Source organism: Zalophus californianus, chromosome 1 (assembly GCF_009762305.2).
Source record: "Zalophus californianus isolate mZalCal1 chromosome 1, mZalCal1.pri.v2, whole genome shotgun sequence".
NCBI lineage: Eukaryota > Metazoa > Chordata > Mammalia > Carnivora > Otariidae > Zalophus > Zalophus californianus.
The window spans coordinates 97,160,568-97,183,655 of NC_045595.1; the positions used below are offsets into that span (position 1 = coordinate 97,160,568).

Consider the following 23,088-nt stretch of genomic DNA (forward strand, 5'->3'; position numbering starts at 1 on the left):
TGGAATAGAATAAGTTGATTGATTGCAGAAATGCTTTAATCTCTAACAGTTCATTGGCTGTGCCTTGGTTGGTCCTGGAAGTGTCTAGAGAACCGAGAGTTCATAGAGGAAGCTAAAGGGAGGACCAAGTTGAACAGGGCGAGTGCAGAGCCTGCTTAGGAGGGTGCAGCCAAAGGAGTAAGTTGACAACAAGTGCTAGTTTTCAAAAGCTAGAGCCAAGTGGGGACGATCTGTTGCCCAAAGTCCCAGTCTAACGGCGTCTGCCAGGAAGGGCAAAGCCAAAGGCCACCGTCGAGGAGGAAAGGTGTCGGGGTCCATTCACTTGGGAGACTTGGTAGTCACAGTTTGTTAATTTAAACTGCCATGTGATAATGACTCCTTGAAGCACTAAATATGTAGGAATTAACATATGAATATGTGTGTGGAGGCAGTAGGCTGGGGTCAACCTCCTGATTTCTGATGTCTAGCTACGTTGTGGAATCGCCAAATCAGAATTTCAATACTGTCAGCAAGATTCCTCCACAGCCTTGGTACAGCATGCTGGGTGACCTCCCAGGCGCACCAATAAGGCAGGAGTAACAAGTATACACTTTGTAAATATTTTGATCTTCAACATTTTCAATCAAGTGTCAAAGTAGACATCATGGGAACAGTTTGACTTTTCTTGAGCTTCCTTAACTTTAGTCTTATATTTTATTATTTAAAAAAATTTTAATTCCATGTGAGGGGTATAGTTAAAATGTGGGGCACCATAGTTTTTTTGGAGCTTAGGTCACTTAAAGAGCTTAGCCTGGACCTGTTGATCTGTGATGGGCAGATGTGAACTGAGGACAGTAGGCTGACATAGGCCATGCCTAGACCCATTGGTTATTTTTAATCCCAGGGGTTTTATTGTTTTCACAGCACAGAAGTACAAGCCCCCTTCTTACTCTGGGTCAGCATTTATGAATGTTCTTTTACTCCCTTTAGAGGGTTTTGCAATAAGGCCACGTCATATTCACCAAAGCAAAGAATTCATGGTAATAGGGCTTTGTAATTTCTCATGCTGAAATCCCCCGATTTCTTGTCAAGAACGAAGTTGGAAAACACCACACTTGAAGACGTCATAGTTTTGTTTTAACTCAAGAAGCCTCTGCTTTTCATCAGAACTTGAAAGCTTCCTTCTGCCTCCAAAATGGTATTTTTTTAAAGGATGTAAAACTAAGATTCTGTCAGGATAAATAAAGTAATAAATGTGAAATGGTTTGGGCAACTTAGGACAATGTTTGGCAAGTCAAGGTGTTGATGAAAATAATTATAATTGGGGTCAGCATTGTTGTTTTAGCTTTTGATAGTGGTGTTGATATTGTAAGTGTCATCATTTTAGATTTTTTGTCTCTCTCTTTTTTAAAAGATTTTATTTATTTGAGAGAGAGAGAGAGAACACAAGTGGGGGAAAGCACAAGTGGGGGAGAGCACAGCAGGGAGAAGCAGGTGCCCTGCCAAGCAGGGAGCCTGACTCCAGGGAACCTAACTTGGGGCTCGATCCCAAGACCCTGGGATCATGACCTGAGCTGAAGGCAGCCGCTTAACCTACTGAGCCACCCCGGGTGCCCCAATTATTTTTTGTCTCTCTAAATTGACTTTCATCTGAGATCCTTAGTACCACTCCCTAACTAGCCACAGCATGTGGTGTAAAATTTTCAAGGTCATTTGGAAAGGTTTGACTGTAGGCCAGAGGCCTAACTGAGAGGCTTCTAATCTTATTCTGAGAGAGGTTTGACCTGGGGGAGGGGGGTGTCACCGAAATCTGTGAGAGAGGATGAATTTGAGCCATCTCTCTGCCAAAACAAAACAACAACAACAAAAAAAAACAAAAGCAAAAATGGTGTTTCCTGGCATTCTAGGGGGCTCCCAGTGCATTGGCCAAAGGAGGCTTTGAAACCACTCCACAGAAGCACTGTGTTCAGGCAGTGTCTCCCAAATGAGAGTGGAGTCCATCGCCTGTCCAAAAGACTCTAATACTGAGCGCAGCTGTCTGCTTGGTGTTATGGGGCGGGGGATTATACACAGAGTCAATGACCCAAGAGCAGTAAAGAAGGCGTCATTTAAACTGTGAGCTCCACTCCATGTCCCAGATCCTGTAGTCTGTTATCTTTGAATGTAGTGGGAAAGTAGTATCTAGTGAAAGGACTTTTCTCACTGACCCAAATTCCTTGGCATCAACTATACCAAGGTATTTCACAAAAGAGAATATAGCTTGAAATTCGTCCCAGACACCAGAGTGAGTCTGAATCATACTAGAGCAGCCAGGTCACGGCTGGTCTGGCCTCCTAAGACACCTCTCTTCCCTCCATTTTCACTCTACATGAGGCAAATTCCTTTTTGTTTCTTTTAAAATATTTATCATTGTTTTTCAAATGTAAAGAGTCATAACTAGCTACTGTACAAAATCTGGAAAATACAGAAAAATATCAAGGAGAAAACAACAGTCTTCAATAATCCAACAACCAAGCAACAATTCTGTATTAACATTTTGATGCATTTCTTTCCAATTTTTCATATATATATATATGAAATATATATATACATACACACACACAAATTATTTGACATGGTATTTTATATGCTTTTTCTCATCCCACTTACAATGATGTTGTAAACATTTTTCCAAGTCACTAAATGGCCTATGAAAATTTGATTTTGTTGGGCGCCTGGGTGTCTCAGTTGGTTAAGTGACTGCTTGGCTCAGGTCATGATCCTGGAGTCCCAGGATTGAGTCCCACATCGGGCTCCCTACTCAGCGGGGTGTCTGCTTCTCCCTCTGACCCTCTTCCCTCTCGTGCTCTCTATCTCTCATTCTCTCTCTCTCAAATAAATAAATAAAATCTTTAAAAAAAAAAGAAAATTTGATTTTGTTTTTGTTTTTTTAAAGATTTTATTTATCTGTTTGAGAGAGAGAGACACAGTGAGAGAGGGAACACAAGCAGGGGGAGTGGGAGAGGGAGAAGCAGGCTTACTGCTGAGCAGGGAGCCTGATGCGGGTCTCGATCCCAGGACCCTGGGATCATGACCTGAGCCGAAGGCAGACGCTTAACCCACTGAGCCACCCAGGCACCCCTGAAAATTAGATTGTGTTGTGCTTCCATTGCACTGATATGTCTTAATTTATCCATTCTTTTTTTTTTTTTGATGGGCATTTTGATTGCAGTGCTCTACTGTTATCAATCTGTAAACATTCTTATAGATAAATCTTTGTGGACATCTTATGGAAGATTCCTAGAATTGAATCAGTAGTTCAAATGACCTGTTTTTAAAGTTCCTAATGCACATTGGTAAATTAGCCTCCAGAAAGACACCAGTGTGTCTATTTCAAAACCTAAATCCCCTTCAGTTTCTCATGTTAAAACGCATGCTCCTAGGCCCCAGTGGCATCAGAAGCTCTGAGGAGGGAGCCTAAGAACATGCTTTTTAATCTACCCTCCTAATCCTTATGCACATTAAAGCCTGAGAACTGTTGATATGCTGCATTCAATTCAATAAACATTCATTTCAGCAAACAGGGAAACCTGAGATAGTATATCTAAACCAGAATTTAACTTAAAGGCTCTTTTTTGGCCTCTGAACTTTAGATTTTTCCTTAATCATGGTATGGTATAGTTGAAAGATTGTCAGCTAAGGAATCAGGAAAACTTACTGTAAATATGAGATAACTGAGACCCAGAATGGTTCATTTACTTCCAGGTGGTTACCCAGAGATTTAGTGGCAGAAGTAAAACTAGAACTTCAGTAGACAGAGGACCCAGATCCACCCATCCTTTCGGTAGCAGAGACAAGGCACCAACGAGAAGACAGACTCCTCAGGTGAGACTCTGCCTCAGCCAGGAAACTTTTATCTGCCTTCTCATAAGCAGGGCCATATCTCAGGACATGTGTGGGCAGCCCAGACCCCAGGAGGGGCCCATGTGTCCACCTTGGTTGCCTCATGAAGCCAGATCACTGTGTGCCCTAAGCCCTGAGTGGTAACACTGAAGCTGGACTGAGGACGACATGAGGCAGCCAGGCAGGTCCATGCACAAGAGCAGAGTAGGAGGTGAGGTCCTGAGTCAGAAGGCAAGAGAGCAGAGACTCATATTGTGATCAGATTTAGGCATGAGCTGAAAAAAAGACAAAATCAGAGCTAGAGGGGAGCTGAATGATTCAGCCTCTAGGATGGATTCTACATAACTTCATAGTCTGGGGAGGTACCTGCCCCTAGCTGCACCTGCCTCTTTAAATCTGAGAGGTGCTGTGCACTGGGCTGCCTTCTGACAGCAAGCAAGTAGGAGCACCTGGCCAGAGGAGGGGCAATGGATCAGATAAGAGGCCCCTGAAATTGGGAAATTGGGAAAATTCTGTTACAACAGAGAACATAGTAAACAAACAACAACCAAATATAATTTTCTTTTATCACCTTCTAAGAGGAAGTATAACCTTCCATCTTGTTTGCATTACCCTGCTCAAGCCAATCAGGCTATACCTATTGGTCACCGGATGGCATATGGCTGCCCTTCCTCATTCTACCACCCCAGCTTCTAGAGGGCCTCTCTCATATCATTTGCTTTCAAGTTCAACCTTCACAAACTTCTCAGCTCCTGATGATCCCTAGTTCATGTTCAGGTTCTATAAATCACCATTTAGGTTCCTCCCTGCCCAAGCCCACATCTTTCTCCTGTGACTGCACCAGGTGAAGGGCAAGAGTCAGAACCCGAAGGAGCACCTCTGTTGCACCCATTATACATGCTTAGGTGCCAGGAAATTTGCCTATGATCCTCAAGCTTCACTGCTTCTATGCAGAGTCTTCATTATCTCTTGGCTGTCCCCACATAAGATCACCGCTCTCCTGATTTTTGGCCTTCTGGTCCAAACTCATAGAGCCAGAGTCAGGATGAGTATGGATTCTGGGAAGGTCCACAACATCCCTTCAATCAGGGGTACAACAGATGGAGGGTGGCTTCCCAGACATGGCTGGGGGAGTTCAAGTCATCGCTATGATGTTGGCTCTATGCAAAACCCATCTCCCTGGGATCCTTTACAATTTCCTTGGCTGAGGCACCTCCTGATACTTAGATAGAGTTCTAATTACTGACAAGACCTGGATCCCTAGGCCAAGAAGGTCCATGTGGTGGTGACAGCAGTGCTTCCAGATCTAATCCCCAGGAGGTAAATGTTGGAGTTCTGTGACACCAAGACAAGGTGTCCACATGCTGCTGGTGAATCCTAGATGATAAACAGAGTAGGGAGTCCAAGGGCAGAAAGTGGTCAGTGGGGCCTGTGATCTGACAAGTGCCACTGGTGACCCCATTCTTCCCCCTCTATGCTGACTCCCTGTGTACTCCCCACACACCTTGCTAATGAGGAGCTAACTTTAGGAATAAAAAGCATTCACAGTCTCTGGCCAAAGCTGCTGGACAACCCTGGCCCAGGCAAATTCTGTCTCTGCTCCATGGCAGTCATATCGTGGCTTTCATATCACCTCCTGGGAGAGTGACACTGGTACCAAGTCTGCCTGTTGGGCCAAGAGGTACTGCCTCAAAGAAGCCCAGTGTCCCCAGATAGTGATGTCCCACTGTTGCAGTCAGGAGCAACTGGACTAACCTAAAGACTCACCCAGTATGAAGAGCCCCATTTTCTACGATTGAAATGCCAGACAGCTCAAACTGCTGTGTAGACAAGTATTAGGAAAGCTGGAACAGTGAGAGATATCTGAAGCCACCCCACCCAAGCTCTGAAGCTGCCCCCCACCACTTGACTCCCATCTTGACTGGACCAGCAAAAGGAATCCCTACACATCTATCAGAATGGCTAAAATGACAAATACTGATGTTCCCATATGTTGGCAAGGATATGGAAAAATTGGATTACTTATGCACTGCTGGTGGGAACATAAATGGTGCAGCCACTCTGGAAAAGAGTTTGACAGTTTCTTATGAAGTTAAACATACATTTACATAAACACCCACTCCTGGGTGTTTACACAAGAGAAATGAAAACTTATGCTCACACAAAAGGCTGTATATCAATATTCATAGCAGTTTTATTTCTAATAGCTTAAACCAGGAAACCAGCGAGACATCCCTCAAGGGGAGAATGGATAACAAAACCGTGTTACATCCATACCATGAAATTCTATTCAGCAATAGAAAGCCACACACTGTTTACGTATACCTTGAATGGATCTAAAGGTATTATGCTGGGTGAAAGAAAGCCACCAAAGGGTTACATACTGTATGATTCCATTTATAATATTCTCAAAGAGACAAAATTATAGTGATTGAGAATAGATCAGTGCCAGAGGTTAGTGCTGGAGGAAGGTGTGACTCTAAGAGGGTTAACACTGGATTTCTTTGTGGTGATGGAATAGTTCTCTATCTTGGTTGTGATGATGGGTACTCCAGTCTATACATGTGATAAGATTTCATAGAACTGCGCGCGCGTGCGCGCACACACACACACACACACACACAGCAGGTAAAAACTGGTGAAACCCAAATAAGGGCCACACCTGAGTTAATAATATTGCACCAATGTCAGTTTCTTGCTTTAGACAAGGTGCTGCACTAGTGTAAGATACTCTTATTGGGGGAAGCTGGATGAAGTTATATAGTTACTGTCCTATTTTTGCAACTTTTTGTGACTCCTAAACTATTTCCAAAAATGTCATTAAAAGCAACTTCTAAAAACTTTAAGTTTAAAAAAAAGAGGGGGTGTTCCCTACCTCAAGAAAGGGGGATTCAGCGGCTGGCCTCTCTTTTATGAGGAACTCCTATTGTTTATTTGGCCACTTTCTAATTTATGATAGGCTTCTACGACCTCGACCTCTGCTTTTCAGAGACAGCCCATCTCAGATGGAATCAAAGCTCAAGTATTCCAGCACTGAGTGTGAATATGCCCCCTTTCCCCTCCCTGAGACTTGTAACTTCAAAGCGAGGTAAAGACTCAGAGATCTAAGAAATGGTCTCACAGTGAAAATCTAGGACACATCATCCTTCTCGCCCCTGCACAGTGATTCCTTTTCTGGAATGGCTCTTTGTCTTCTCTGCTCTTCATACAGATTATTCTCTTCACCTTCGCCAAATGGCCCCTCCTCTAATGGAAGGAGATTAACCCTTCCTTGCCCCCTTTCAATCTCATTCAGCTGAGGGCTTGCTTACAGCCGCACTGCTCTCCCGAGCCTTGTACCATAGCTGAATACTACAGCGGGAGACTGCTGCCTTCCCTCTGAAGCATTTATGCCTCTGTCGAACACCTTTTTGCCAGTTTGGGCATTGGAAAGGACAGTTTTGAAATTAAACTTATGGTGAGCCGCCTGGGTTTGCAGTATGGAATTGCACAAGGCCATGTGCTACGTCAAGGGGTCCTCGCTGTCCTCACTACCTTGAAGGCCCCGTCTTCATGAAATTCCTAGCATTATTTACTCCCTTGCTTTACAGAGGGGTCCCCAGCATCACCGAAGATGGAAGCTGAGCATACGGGGCCGATTACGTGGCATCCTGTCCGGATATGACAAGACACTCACACATAAGCCACTGTCCCTCAGGACTGGCCTCAGCCCCCAATTTCCTGCCATGTGTTATTGCAGGGACTCATCTCAAGGGCCCGCAGTGAGAAAGGACATAGGTGCACCGTTCTTGGGCCTGGCGGCCCGGGGTGGGGGGGGGGACTATAGATCAGGTCAGTGTGCTAGAAAGGTGACAGTTTAAAATGTTGATCTTCAGTAGGCGTTGATGAATCTCCTAGCTTTGCACCTTTTGGTTTCAAAACCATACTGAACAACGGAAAATGAAACCTGCAACTTATTTTTAGCTGTTCATGCTAACTCATGAGATTTCTTTTTGCAAACCAAATAGGATAAAGGCGACTTCAGCTGGCTAAACTTAATCTGATTGACTTAAATAGCAATCAAGCCTCCTTCTCTGATACTTCTCAAGTGACACTTGGTCTCGGGTGATATTTTGGCCAATATTTACTATTTTGCTTAAAATTATACTTACTTGAGCTTAAAAAATTTAAACAAGGATACTATAACATTTTCTTCTGAGAGGAATTTAGAAGCAAGTTATGAGCCCTATTACTGGAATCTATTCATTAATTCACTTATTCTATAACCACTTATTAAGTACCTACTTACATGAAAGCTTGGAATTTTTCTTATTAATTGAGCCAGTCTATTGCATTACAAAGAGCAGAATACTAGAAATTAATAGGGCTTTTATCCTGGTTGCTCGAGGTCTTCAGATATAATACTGTCTTTGAACCTGATTTTCTTCACCTTCAAGAAAGGGTTGAGATGGCATCCTGCAAAGTGCCTCCCCATCCTATAGTTCTTTGAAACATACGCTGACACCAAGGGCCAGGCAAATGTTGAGGCCCGTTCTGGAGGCAGTGGTGTTGCTGTCAGACCACTCGTATTTCTGTCTTCCCTTTCCCTGTTGTAGGAGGGACAGATTTAAATAAAGCCTGTGATCCACTTGCCAGAGAAGTTGTGGCCGCCCTTGGTAAACAAATGATTAAGTACTTGAAAGACTTCCATAGGTATTTTCAGTCCCCAGGTCCACTCCTTAGTTCATGGAGCAAGTTCTCCTATTTTAGGAAGTGGCTTCATGAGACAAAGCTAAAGATTCCACTGGTAGTGGGGAGAACAGAGAATGGACTCCCAGTTTGGTGTTGGTCAGCGAAGAGCAGACCCACATGAGCCCTCTCCATGGCACCAGACGATGCTTTAGGTGCCGGGGGAGATACACAGATCTTGCAGGAAGCAAGCCAGAGACATGAATAAAGGTAAATAATTCAATACAACAAAAACTTATTCTGCTTTTATCTTCAGTCCAAAGGAAGTGAAGATTCACTGAGGTTTGTTAAGCTGCTCTGGTGAGATGATGTGCACTGTTATGGCCTCTCTGAGCTGTGTCATTTATCTGAGAGAAGAGAAAGCCAATGACTTTGTTCCCAGGTTGCGTCTTGGAGTATTTGTTGCCCAGGATGAAAGACTATCAGGAGAGGATTATGTTCTCTCACGTAGGGTAGCTTCTACCAATCTGTCAGAGTTCTTTCTCCTCCACTTTGATTTACATCCCCACCCCACCCCTTCACCCTGCTTGCCAATCTCTCTAGAAAGAAGAAACTCCGTCATCTTGCTGAATATGTGTTTTGCAAATGCAGGATCTAGTAAAACCTTGTTGTTCTACTTGCCCTCCACTCGGGAAGCGGCAAGCAGTCGTGGCCACAAATGAATGTGTGACTAGGGATGCAGGAATGCTCTTGATCTCCATGTACTCACGAGGGCTTTATTAGTGCCATATTACAAATGCACTGATAAATAAAAGCAGGAACGATTCTGTTGCTAAAGTCGAAGTAGTGATATCGAAATGGTGGTGAGACCTGTTGAGGATATTCCCACAGGAGAGTCTGAGTTGGGTTACAGTGGAGCAGACGTGGTCCACCAGAGTCTCCCTGGCAGCCCTAAGTCACTTACCATCTTTTCTCTGTTGAAAACCACATGGTGCACATTTCCCTTCTCCCTCCAGCTCTTTCCTGGAGGGTAACCTCAGTGTGGTCCCCAAGGTTTGCTGCTCATCCTTGCCATCAAAATATATGGTCCTTTCCCATTCTTACACAGTTGCTAATGGATAGGAGTGAGACAGCTTGTGTCTAAGAATTAGAGGCTTCCTGGAGTTCAGATTCCTCAGTCCTGTCCATCCATCAACCATTCACTCTACTGCCTCCTGAACACCAAGGAACATAATCCTCCTCTCGTATTCCCAGGCAGAGTGGAGCTGATTAGAAAGCCCCGTTTGAGAGCCATCTGGTTGGCATATAAAATTACTGCCAATGAGCAAGATAGTCAGCTGGCCACATAACCAGGAGGCAGGAGACTTGGAGTCCAGCTCTTGGCCTAACTGACCTAAAAAGCAAGCTAGGTTGGATTTTTTAGAATCACCAACTGTTCAGAGCTGGAAGGGATCTTAGGGGCAAAATTTAAGATGCTAACAGAGAGAGTTAATCACTAAAATGGTACATTTGAAACATTAACCACGGGTGAAGAAAAATCTCTTACTCAGAAGTTAGGCTTTTAAAAATCGGTTTTTAATATATGTTGGGGAAGGAACTCATAATACCAACTTAGTTCATCTGTTCAGGACAAAAATGTTATATGTAAATGGAAACCAGGTCAGTCTTGATTGTTACACTGATTTTTCTTTAATTGATAGTTTAGATTAGAATAGTCTAACAACCTGATAAAATTTACTCACAAATTCTGAGTATGTTAGGTATAAAGGGAACAAGATATACATTTTAATACAGCAAATGGGCAAACTCACTTATTAAATGTGTGATCTTGGGCAAATGACCAGATCCCTCTCAGCCTCAGCTTCCTCACCTGTAACAGGAAAGATACCTGGTGGAATGTAAGCTTTTCCATTTTGCTCAGATGGAAATGTAAGCTTTTCCACTTCTTTTGCCTCATAAAACATTTCCAAATTACAACAAATCTCTGATCCAAGTTATTAATCTGCTTTCTACTCTTAACTTTTCAACGTGGTCTAATGGATTCCTCCTCTTTTATCTTTTCCACCTGCTGGTCCAGCCTATCTCCAGTTGGTGGCATCCTAGGTACCCACAATGCCCAGGGCCTGGGAGGTTAAGGCTGGTTCATGTGAACCGAGTTAGTCCTAGCTAACTCGGGGAGTGGGGATCCCCTCTACCAGGGCTTCTGCCCAAGAAGAAGATTCCTATATCAGGGCAGAATGTGGATGGAGGAGGTTTTATCCTCTGAGGATCGGTGGAAAGATCTAGACTTTGGCATTGGTCAGACTTAGGTTTGAATCCTAACTCTGCTGTATACTATGTGATGAGAAATACCAATTAGTTCCTCACCCAAAGTTGATGATAACTAATGCTTGCCTTGAAGGATTATTGGGTTAGAATTAAATAATATAACATAGCCAAAATATTGAGTAGGGTCTCAATAAATGGTAACTATTATAGCCTTAGCTCTGATCAAGGTAGAAAGCAGAAGTTCCTGCCTAGCTCTCTAGGCAAGATGTAGATGTTCAAAATAGCATTGGACTTTCCAAAAATTTAAGTTAAAATATCATCCAAAGCCATTTTTAGTCATTGATAAATTAAGTCACCACGTTGTTTCCAGGGCTAAATACATTCATTATAGACAGATGTAATAACCATGTAAAATTTTCCAAACATCTCAATTCTAAGAATTTAAACAAAAATGTTATATTTGCCAAACATTTCATTTGTAAAAATTTAGATTAAAATGGCCTAACCTGATAACAAATTTACCCACAACTGTTGAATGTCCATATTAGGTGTAAATGGAAACCAGCTGTAATTTTTAATGCAGTGAATGGAGTAAAGAAATGTGCAAACCAGTCCAAATGTTTATAAACCAAGGATTCCTCTGGGACTCAGTGCCCTGACTTTACTCTTTTTTTTAAACATACACAGTCAAGCTTTGTTCATACTTGAATTATGTACCTTGCATAAGCCGTGCAATTTAACTTTAACCCACAGGACTGAAAATAAAATGAGCTCAGACTGCAGAGCAACAAGACTGTGAGCAAGGAAGAGTGTTAATCAAAGTGAAAGACACACCCCCTCATTGCTGCCTCTGTCCTTCTCTAGCCTGCTCCTGTCAGATTATTTAGGGTTCCTTATACTTGACTCCTCAAAGTGGCAGAAACAGGTTACAATTTTTATCATGAAAAAGGGATTTGTCTTTTAAATTAATGTTTGTGTATCTGCCCTGAGGAGGTTGATGAGTAGCATGTAATTTTTTAAAAATTATAAGTGAATGCATACCCTTGCCACTTGTAATCATGACAAAGCCTAAGTAATTCAGGCATGAGCATGGTTTTTTGTTTTTGTTTTTTTTTTAAGTGCAAAACAGGATTTACTAGTCGAGAATGTCTGCCTAAACAAGCTCATCTATCTGAATGCTTTCAACTGCCGTTCAAATTTAACACAAGCAGGTTTGGTAAACGGGCCAGATTTGCTCATTGAGCATTTTTAGAACATCACAAAATAAACCAATACATGGCTTTTAGGCTCATTTTGACAGAGGGTGGACAGAGAACCCACTGGGAGGTTTGGAAACCGCTTACCTTGGCATCAGGTTTAAGAATATCAATAGGAGACCTGACCACATTCACCACCCTGTCCCTGTGAGGACATAACACTATTCACTCATCTCATGAGTGTCTGATATGGATTACTGTCCTTGTCTCTGTCATTTATTATCCCAGGCAGAGGAGGCAGCGACTCAGTTCTATGTGGTCAGTGTTGATTCCACATCGTGTATATTTAGCCTACATGATAATAATTTGTGAGGATCTTCACATGATTGTCAGATGTTGTTAGTGGGGAATATCTGAACAGACACTAATAGCCTCAAATGCCTAGGTGTTCACTTCAACCTCCTCTGACCCCACCCTAAGGACCCTTCTCTATAGATGACCGTGTATTAAATTGGTACCTTGTAACTCAACCTGATAGTCTGTGTAATTTTTGACCCCCTGATAAAAAGGAGGAATTAGCCTAAGGACACTCCATTCTAATTTTCTGTCGCTGTGAGTGCTAACCAGAGCTCATAGAGCAATGTTGTGGGGGTGGGGAAGATGGTTCCACCATTGGTGTTAGACCAGGAGCTACTGTTTCCGTTAGAGCCACGTTTATTTCTGAAGTAGTTGTGGGGGAGAGATGTGCTCCAAAGAGAAGAGGATTTGGTGTGGTTCAGGTATGACTGACCATCTGGACAACCCAACCCAGAGACTAAGTATATGGGATAGTGGTGGGCTGGTGCTTTCCACACGTTGAGCTGAAAATCACTTGGGTTTTGGGGAAGGAGAGAGAATGAAAGCTAGAAACAAAAGATCTGGTTATGAAACCTAGTACCTAAGTTAAGATGTTCGAATACATTTTCTCCTTTAAAAAAATTCTGGGGAAATTGAATATTTTTGCTAACCTGACTATTTTTAGCCAGTCTTTATAGAAGATGGAGGCGCTGGGAAATTAGCAACCCCAGAAAATATTAATTCATTTTTGCACGTGTTAAAATTAATTAACATTCGTATATTCAGGGATACAAGGCAATTAAAGACTTTGGAGAGATAAGAAAAATGTAAATATATATTCAAAATCAGGCTCATAGCATTTTATAAAAATGTTGGCTTACATCCAGGATCTAAGGGTGGGGGTGGGTATGGTTTTTTTGTAGCTGAAGAAAGTGGAAAAGAATCTGCTCTATTTCCTTAAAAATAAAAGACTTCTTGTTTTATACAGCATGGTAAATGAAATGCTTTTCTGTTTTTTACCTGCCGGCAGTTTCTGGAGGAAATTTTTCTAGCAAGCTATGCTGTTTTCCTCTCTTCGGGGACATGGTGACACTGGTTTCATAGCAAAACAGTATTTGCTTATTAGGCATTTCTTCAAAATCCTGAATAAGCAGCTCTTTCCACATTTTTTGTTCCACATGTTAAACATTTCATTGCAATTTGAGCTTCAATTGTGTGTGTGTGTGTATGTGTGCGTGTGTGTGTGTATTGATAGGAAGGATTGAAAGGGGATGCATAAGAATTCTTGAAGGTTTTTTGTTTAAAAAAATTAATTCCTACAATTATGTATTGGACTCTCTACAGAAGGCAATTCCAATTTATTACACAGAGCCAAACTAGATCTCATCAATCTTAAGCAGCGGGGGTAGGGAGGTGGTATTGAAGAAGACATGAAATTTGGTGTTTGAGTAGATGAGATTTAATTTTCGGAAAACATTTCACTCATAAAACGGATGGCACCCCAGTGTCAGCCCTGACCTCCATGATGTCAATGTCATCGTGCAAGCATAGCTGAGATAAGCCTCCAAGTACAACAAAGAAACATTGCATTTCAGCACAACACCATTTCTTCTCTTACAGTGTGTAATATGTATATGCATACAGCCTTTTGATATTCCTGTTAATGCCTTGTTACTTTACAACATAGCTTTTGGAGAGGGAGGGAGGAGAAAAATCATTTTGCCTGTTCTATGTTCTGAGCAAGCGCGGTAAGTATGCTGCTGCAAGTCTTAACATTATTTAGGTCAGTATCCTAAGAATAGCTTTTATCGTTCAAGATGGTCAGCTATACATCCAAAGGAATTCAGCATCAATTTATTTTTCTGTACTGATTTTATTTGCTTCTAAGTTTAAGCAAATTCATTCACATTTTAATACAATTGCAACTGAGAAGGCATCTGCCATTCTGTACTGCAGATACATTTAGCAGGATACATTTACATGGCTTGTGGTTAGAGGTGATAGCACAGGATAGAGACAGCCCGATCATGCATTCTTCTACAAGCCTGCCGGCATCATTTAGGATCTGATGCTGAAAAATAATCTAGAAAAGCTATCCCCTATGTAATATTATTTTTTACTTTACAATAGCATAACAGTTCGTTTTTTGTTTTTTTGTTGTTGTTAGCAATTCTATGAAATTAATAGTCTACAAAACGCATCCCAAACCAGATACATACTGTATTGAAAGCTTTCTTCAAGAAGATATGACAGTATTCATTCCAGCTTATTTTCTTCATTAGCAAAAGGATTGTTTGATTCTCAGAAGCAAAAGGACACATTCATTGTGCAGCAGCTCTGCTTAAGTGTATGAAATGCCTTCTACTGTCTGGTTGCAGAATTTGGAGTTTGCTAAACAGTGTTTAGTGATTGGGCTCATCTTGCATCACCAGTTGATGACATTTTTCTTTGTTCCCTCCTACCCAGTTGAACCAAGACTCTGAGGCTGATATGCAATGTCACTTACAACATTAATCAGATACTGCATTTAAGGTGAGCTGTCCCTTGCCTCCTCCTTCCCCAGTGCTCGTGTGCTGCATGCAGTGCGTATCTTGCTTCTGCGAGCCTAAGATGGCAGGCAGGATTAGCCGTGCTTTTGCTGTGTGTGCATGCTGTGTATAGAATTCATTACACGTTGCCTAGTATTTCAGATGTGAGTATGTAAATGCTCGGTATGCCATATCATCTGGTAGCGAAGACTTGTTTTTGCCTCATTACAGCCTTAGATATTTCAACATCACCTTTCAGTTCCGATTCATTTGCCTCTGGATGTTTGCTTTTCATCACGTTCAAAATAGGATTTTACCTTTTTTTTTTTTTTAACAAAGCCAAAAAAAAAAAAAACCTAAAAACAACAACAACAACAAAACTCTGCTACCAGATGGTGTCTCTCCTTTCTTCTTGCATTTGCTGTCTTTTAAATAATGTATGTTGTATTGTTAATTAATGTGAATATCAAATTAAACACTTGAAACTTACATATTTATTATGCAGGTAGGAGGCAAGGTGGAATCTATTTTTAACTCTTATGCACTCCATGCTGTGCAAACAACTTGGTTCTCAAATTTGTATTTTCAGTGCTGGTATCAGTGGTTTGATTTTCAGCAAATGTGACAGTGGCCTTTGCAGTGGTCAGCTCCGGGCTTTGAACTCTCAGAGGAGGAAGGGAAAAAAAATTCAACACACCACCTCCTTGGTTGCAGCTTCAGAGAAACCTTGGATGAGAAACTTCTTTTTTTCAATCCTGTTTTCCTGTTGATAAATTCAGTTCTCGTGATCACAGTACATTCAAGCTGTTCTGCGTATGATTTTGTGTGTGTGTGACAATTGCATCTAAAACTTGTGAGCAAGAAGACGGAGAAATCAGTTGGTCTCCATCGCTTTACATAAAAATGGCTGAGTGTCTTGTCATGCTAGCACTGCATTAAGTGATACATACAGGTAGGTTGAAATTTGCATGTTTTATAGATATTTTTGAGCCATGCAGCAAGAATTTTAGATGGATTAAAATATGACTTTTGGAACAAACATTAAATAAGACAGCTGTAATTTTTTGGAGGGAGGGCATTAAATTGGATAGGCTTTCCTATTCAGATACTATATAAATATATAGCTTATATAAACTCACAAAATGATTCTGCTATAATAGATGATTCCTTTTTAAAAAATCATATATATGATAGGTGTGGCGCCATTAGACAACAAAAGAATTTTTTGAAAAGTCTGTTGATTCAGCTCCATTTTAGCTTGAAACTAAAAATAAATGGGTTTCTTGAGATAATTTCAAAGAGCGCAAACAAGCTTAATAAGAAACATTTAAAATATTTAAATTTTAAGAAGCGGTCTTTAAACGTGTTATATGAAAGATGGAAATAAAAACTTACATGCTTCCAAAATCAATTTTAGATAATATACAAGAATAAACATGCTATTTGTGTATCTATTATCCGGAGAGATGAGGAGTTACAATTTTTGAAGGGGGGAGTATTAAATGTAGATGGCCCTGTTAGAAGAAAAAGAGCTTCACTAAATGAAAAAGAGTCCCTAGAATGGTTCATTGCAGATCATACAGCTGTGGTTCTGTAAGTACCAAATTCTGGCACTTTTCAGAATAATTTCATGGGCTCTTTCTTTTGAGCTTAACTTCCGAAATATATTTTAGTTTCAAATTAACATTGGGCCAGAACCTGTTTCCTTGGTAACCAAATCTTGTTTAAAAATGCAATAACAGATATGCAAAAGATTGTCTTAAAAAAAGAAACAAATGGTTAATGAAAATTGCACAGTTCTTTTTCCTCTCATATAGAGTCTGGACTGGTTTTAGACGTTTTTAAATGCGGTCTTCAAACCTTAAAAATTAAGCCATATTTCTACACTTATAGAGAAAGCTTGCACAGGGAGAGCTTTTTTCTTCCTCCTTTGTGCTCAGTACTTTCAAAATTAAGGTTTTCTTTGTAACATGCCCCAGAATGCTGGTCAAGGTTTGTGTACAGAGGTGTAGTTTCATTATCACTGATTCAACAGCGCCCCTGAAACAAAAGGCATCTCAGAAATTCTGAGAATCAGAAAACGCTTGTGCTCTTGTTTTCCCTGATCCCTCCATTGGTAACCTCAGAGCTCTCGGTAGAGAAGGACCCAAACCCAAGCCCACCCCCCCAATGAGAAGTGCACATGGAGCCTTTGTGGGAATGTCTTTGTAGATGTGTTCGGAGGAAGATACTGGCAAACTTGAAACCTCTATGAGGTTTACTCCGATGTGAAGAACATCGAGACTCAGAACCATCTGTGTAAATAGCTGCTTTATTCTAGCAGTTGGTCTAATATTACAAAGCACCGTGTGTAAAGTCAAACCTCTTCTGGGCTAAAGGTTTTTTGCTGCTGTTGTTGTTGTGTTGTTTTGAGGCCAACTTGAATATTTTGCTTGGAGTCTTTCTCTGGCTCAATGATATTAGAACATGATTCATTCCATAGTGATTTCGTTCTTTGGGCTTGCCATGAAATATCCCTCCTGCAACACCTTTTCTTTTTTGGGGGGAGGCTATTCGGGGGGCCATTTTTCTTCTTGTTTGTGACTAAAAATGACTAAGTACATTTAGAATGTAACATCAATCAGAAGATTGTAAACTGAAGGGGAATGTCGGAAACCTGATTCAGTCTTGCCTGTTTATTTCAGTACCAGTAGCATTAACAGTTGCAGGAGGATCAAGCTAATTGTCATTCACTCTTGAGCAAATAATGAGCCAGGCATTTGTGATTAAGACACTATTGCTATTCAGAAAGATTACAACTACAATGTCTTCTATTTTGATAGGCCAGTACAAATCAATCATTTTGAACCCATTTGAATCTTAATCACAAGATTAGATGGATGCAATGCGATTGTTTTACCACAAAAATGAATGCCCGATGGATTCAACAGTGTATTTCTTCTTTATAAAATGTTGATCCTTTTATTGTTAACTCAAGCATGGTTGCGTCATCTCGTAGATTTTCATACCTAGTGATTTTTCTTTTTTTTGTGGCATTATTCATTTATGGTGCTCTTGGTCTTGCCTAAAAGAATTTTAAACACAATTCAAGGAGGTTGAAAGCCAAATTAGACCGTTGGGAAGTATATTGTACCATTGTCATTCTAATAAATAGACCAGTGAATGGAAGAATAATTATTATTTATTACTTTGTTGTGTTTCGCCTTAAGGCTTTGCCTTCATATTTCACAGAAATATTTACAAGGCACAAGGCTTTTCTAAACGTACCCATTTACAATTATTATTGGATTTCCTAGTCTAGCCAAAAACACTTCCTGATGATCGCAAAGATGGCACCTACCCCTTCTCATTGTTTAAAAGGCTGTGCTTAACCCATTTACACTTTTTGGCTAAGGTGCTTATACTGGGCAGGCCAGAGCAGGTGCGACAGAAAGAATGTGCAAACAACTGCTTTGTTCTCACCAAAACAAAATGAGCAAATCTGTGGTTTTCTACCTGAATGATTTATAGTCTACAATTCTCAACTCTTTTTCTTTGGAGAATAGGAAATGTTTTTCTGAGCCTTAACTCAGTAAGAATACCAATATAGCATCTCTTGCCACTAGAGTTACATTGATCTACTTCATTCATTTCCGTGGATCCCCCATAGAGAGACTGGCAGCCAGACCCTGTTTTAGAGCTGGCTGGTAGGGGAAGAAGGATCAATAAAAAGATCTAGCTCCTCACTGGGTGTTATACGCAAACAATGAATCATGGAACACTACATCAAAAACTAATGATGTAATGTATGGTGATTAACATAACATAATAAAATAAAATAAAATAAAAGATCTAGCTCCTTTATCTTTAATACCAAACCCTGCTAAGCCTTTGAGTTCCTGGAACCATGTGGTTCATTCTAACAGCTCCCTTCCAGGGGAAATGCTGTTCTTAACAGCTTTGTTGGTAATTAAATATTTGACACATTTATTGAGCACCTACTATATGCCAGACATATTCCAAAGGCTGGAAAATAGAGTAATGAGCAAGAGAGATCAGGGCCTGCTTCTTAGAGACCTGCCTCTAGTGGAGTGGAGTGGTGGGGTTGGGGGAACTCAAAAATAAATTAAGGGAGACAAGTGCAAAGAAGAAAATTAAAATAAAAATTTAAAAGGCGAGAACGATATGTTGGGAGGAGGAAGGCCACTGTAGAATGGTTGGCCTTCCTGAGGAGGTGGCATTTAAAAGCGGAGACCTGCATGGTAAGATGGACCCAGCCAGGTGGAGGTCTGAGGGGATCATCACAAGGCAGAGGAGTGCGCGTGCTCAGACTGCAAACACCTCTCTTTGTGTAACTGCCGCTATAACAGAGCCAGGTCTGATGACTTGGCAGGTTAAGCCTTTCCTAGGTCAGCTTCCCCTGCAGTGAGAAGGGTGGGCCAGGCCCATGGCTGGTTTTGGTCAAATTCCCAGGACGCAGTGCCAATGACCCAGTCCCACCCTGAAATCACCTAAGAAGGTGCAGTGGTGCTGATGAAATGCTGGCATAGATTTAGCGCTAACCCCAGAAATCCACAGGAGAAAGGATTCTCAGAGAGTTCTTTTTCGTAAGAACTCCATAAAGTAAATTCATGACAACACACTGAGATGACCATTTCCTTTATTTTTTTTCAAAAGCAAATGGTGGAAGGGTCTGTCCCATCTTGCCAATGAATTGTCTGTGTCCTCTAACACCTAAAACTCTTCAGTTTTACAGATCTCTTTGCCTGACAGTGGCTTTCTAAAGACCTTACTACTTGGAGTGGTATTTCTCTATTTGAGCAAATAATACCAAAGAAATTCTTTTTAAGAACCAGATCTCTTTTATGCCTTTTAGGTTAGTCTGCTGATAAAGCTCTGAGAACAAAGGGATAGGTTTGCTATATAAGTTAGAGACTATAAGACCCTTGGGGCGCCTGGGTGGTGTAGTCGGTTAAGTGTCCAACTTAGATTCCACTCAGGTCGTGATCTCAAGGTCCTGAGACTGGCCCCTGTGTCGGGCCCCTCAGTGCGTAGTCTGCTTAAGACTCTCTGTCCCTCTACCTTTGCGCCTTTCCCCGTTCACTCACTCACTCTCTCTCTCTCTCTCAAATAAATAAATAAATTTTTTTTTTTTAAAAAAAGGAAGAAACGATAAGACCCTGTGAAGGCTTCAGAATGTGTCAGAAGCATCTTCTAAAACCAATTCGTAATTTAGGGGCACCTGGGTGGCTCAGTCGGTTAAGCATCTGCCTTCGGCTCAGGTCATGATCTCAGGGTCCTGGGATTGAGCCCCACATTGGGCTCCCTGCTCAGTGGGGAGTCTGCTCCTCCCTCTCCCCCGTCTTGTGCTCTGTCATAAATAAATAAATAAATAAATAAATAAATAAATAAATAAATAAATAAATAAATAAAATTCATAATTTCGTGGGTTTTGCTTATCACAAGTTAGAGGTGGCCTGGCTGACTCCTCACACTTTGGTTTTGACTAACTTATGAACCATTCCCCTGCATGAAGCATGTTCTCGCCCTTTGTAGCAGTCTTGCCCACCAGTGGAGGAGTGGGCGTCAATAATTCAGTTCACTTCTTTGACCATCGCTTGTTGAGTAGATAGCAGATAGCACTCCAACCCAGGCGAAATGGAATATGACATGAAACACCCTATGAAACTTCCATCCGGGTTCCTACACGAGGCTAGACATTGTATGGACAGGCACAATTGTGTGTCCTCTCTGTTCCAGACAGAGATGAATGGCATGCTGTTCTCTTAGGGGCCTTTTATGCTGTTCCCTTAGAGGCCGGCCTTCAGTTTGGGGGTATTTCACTTGATGGCAAGGGTGGTTCTTCCTGGGACTCCATGTCTCATCCTCATCACCTTCCCAAGATGTCTTGGCTCCTAATAAGCCACCGTATGTCTGGCTGTCCTCCTCCAAGCTGGTCTGCCTGCATTTGCCAGGTGACTTCACTAACAGCTGACACCCTTTTGCATTCATGAGCAGATGTTAAGTTGAGAAGCCCTTGAATATAAAAATTTGAATTTGTGATGCAGGCAAGATGCTTCTGCCTTTTTACCTTCCCTGGCTGACAGTGGGGGTCTCCCCTGCTGGCTGTCCTGCAGAAGGTTTGGTGGGTAGCAGGTATATCAAAGACCAGTTGCCAAAGCTCACGTCTCTGTTAGGTGATCCCAGTGTGGCTCTGCTGTGGCCTCAAAGTCTCGTTGACAAGAAAATTGTTCTTTTGATCTGCTAACTCATTTTGCATCTTTTCCCTTAATTCTTTCCTTGCTTCTGCAGCTCTCCCTGCTCGGGGTTCAAGACTAGCACTTGGGTCTACACTCACTACATTTGGCCTGCAGAGGGAGTTTGTTTTCCGGTTCTGTTTTGTTTTTAAAAAAGCCAGTGTAAATATTATTTCTGTGTTCGCAAAAAGCTGTGAGAGCTTTCGTGATTTTCTTTATATAATACAATAAACCTCTTCCTTCCCCTGTGGTCATTGCTGCCAAATGGACATTTTGAAATTCCTTTTTCATTTTGCCTGCTAAAATCTTCTACCCTGTCTGAGGCCTTGCTCTAATTAAGGCCCAACAGTCCTGCCCATCTTCCCCAGCGCTGAGCATGACGCAGAGTGCCTGCCCTGAGGGCCTTACAAGCCAGTGAGCCGAGAAAACAAAAGCCACCAGCTGAGAATGTGGTTAAATCCCAGGAGAGCAGTGCCCTTGTAATTCTCCCCCCTCCCTCACTTCTTGAGCTGTGGAAGGGAAGAGGGGAACCTTTAGTAGGGAAAGAGAGGGGCTACATCACTGAAGGATTTTCTAGAAACTGCAGGCTATTGAGGAAATGATGTGGAAGAGAAGGGGGTGGTCATCTAGGAGGCGAAATGGGGATACGGAGGTGACTGCAGATGGAGAGGGCTGTGGAGGTGGGGGGGGGGGCCCTCAGAAAATAAGAGGAAACAAAGGGAGCAGTCAGGAGGCCGCTGGTGAACAAAAGGAGATGCTGCTGTGCATACCCTGAAGGGAAGGGGGTGCAGGGTACAAGGGAGAAAGGGTGGGGAGGGGGTGCAACTAGGAAAAGAAGTCTTGGGAAAGCCCCTAAAATGCAGACCGCAGGCCTGCTGCATAGGGACTGGCGCCATGATATTCCGTCTGGCTTCGGTGGTGATGTTGGTCTTGCTGCTTTAATTGTCCCATGTTGGCTGTTACAAAGAGCCTACAGATTGACATCCTTGAGGGTAATTTAGCCCAGAATCTTATGAAGTCCCCATCCCAAGGCTCCTATTCTATATCTGAGGATGCCAGAGAGCCCCTCACCCCCCCCACCCATCACTCTGCTAGATCTGCATTAAACGTTCAATTAAATGAGCAGACTTTTTACATGTGCTGTGGTCTTCTACACAGCCAAGACTAGAAATAGACCCAAAAATACCTGATTTAAGCTGCAGATTTAAGGAATTCTCTCCCAAAGTCATGTTGTCCACAGCAGGCATGCTGCTCTGCCTTTGGAGCTCCTGAGGCCTGTTCCTTGCTCTTCACCAGCCTATCCAGACTCTGCTCAGAGTGCCAAAGGTTATTCTCATTGAATTCCTTGATTGGGCACCTGGGGCAGTCAGTCAGTTCAGTGTCTGCCTTCGACTCAGGTCATGATCCCAGGGTCCTGGGATCGAGTCCTGCATCGGGCTCCCTGCTCCACAGGAAGCCTGCTTCTCCCTCTGTCTCTCTCTGCTGCTCCCCCTGCTTGTGTTCTCTCTCTCACACACAAATAAATAAATAAAATCTTTAAAAAAAAAAAAGAATTCCTTGATCTTCAGGAGGACCACGCCAGCCCTTGGTGTTGTCATCACCCTGTACTGCTTGTTGAGCTCTCACAGAAATGTGAATCACAGACTTCATTTGCCGTGTAGACCTTAGACACACTTTATTTTGTCATTAAGGGAACTGTGGCCCAAAGAAGTTATGACTTCTCCAGGTCACTAGGAGCATTAAGAGGCCATCCTAGTCCAGTGCAGTTTCTACAATAAGCTGCTTTTAGGTCACAGGGGACGCCCGGTCCTCCATCAGGACTTCGCATACTTTTTCTGTAGAGAGTCAGATAGTAAATATTTTAGGTTTTGTGGATTAAGGCACAATTGGGGATACTATATAGATATTTATATAATAACTGAGAAAACAAATTTCCATAAGCTTTTTACTGGCAAAATTTAAAATTTAATATGTAATATTCAGTATAACAATAAT

General features: G+C 41.9%; 1 protein-coding gene and 1 long non-coding RNA gene across 17 annotated transcripts in view; one reads left to right on the forward strand and one right to left on the reverse strand.

Moving 5' to 3' along the window:
• The window catches only part of LOC113917518, a 55,692-nt gene extending 40,914 nt beyond the window's left edge, over positions 1–14,778 (reverse strand). Inside the window, exon 1 of the long non-coding RNA XR_003518262.2 lies at positions 14,549–14,778. This is a non-coding gene — a long non-coding RNA (uncharacterized LOC113917518). The remainder of the gene's footprint in view (positions 1–14,548) is intronic.
• Positions 1–23,088, forward strand: part of ZBTB38 (zinc finger and BTB domain containing 38) — a 111,089-nt gene that overhangs the window by 6,039 nt on the left and 81,962 nt on the right. For 4 of the 16 annotated variants that reach the window (XR_003518253.2, XR_003518255.1, XM_027585340.2 and 1 more), the window contains 2 exons: positions 3,724–3,843; positions 14,796–14,861. The exons of 1 other annotated variant lie outside the window; for it this stretch is intronic. The gene's annotated coding sequence lies outside the window, so the exon portion shown is untranslated. Of the gene's footprint in view, positions 1–3,723; positions 3,844–7,451; positions 7,532–12,692; positions 12,773–14,795; positions 14,862–15,446; positions 15,810–21,148; positions 21,397–23,088 lie in introns of those variants that run through there. 11 more of the 16 variants (XR_003518252.2, XM_027585344.2, XM_027585337.2 and 8 more) reach the window with 9 other exon arrangements.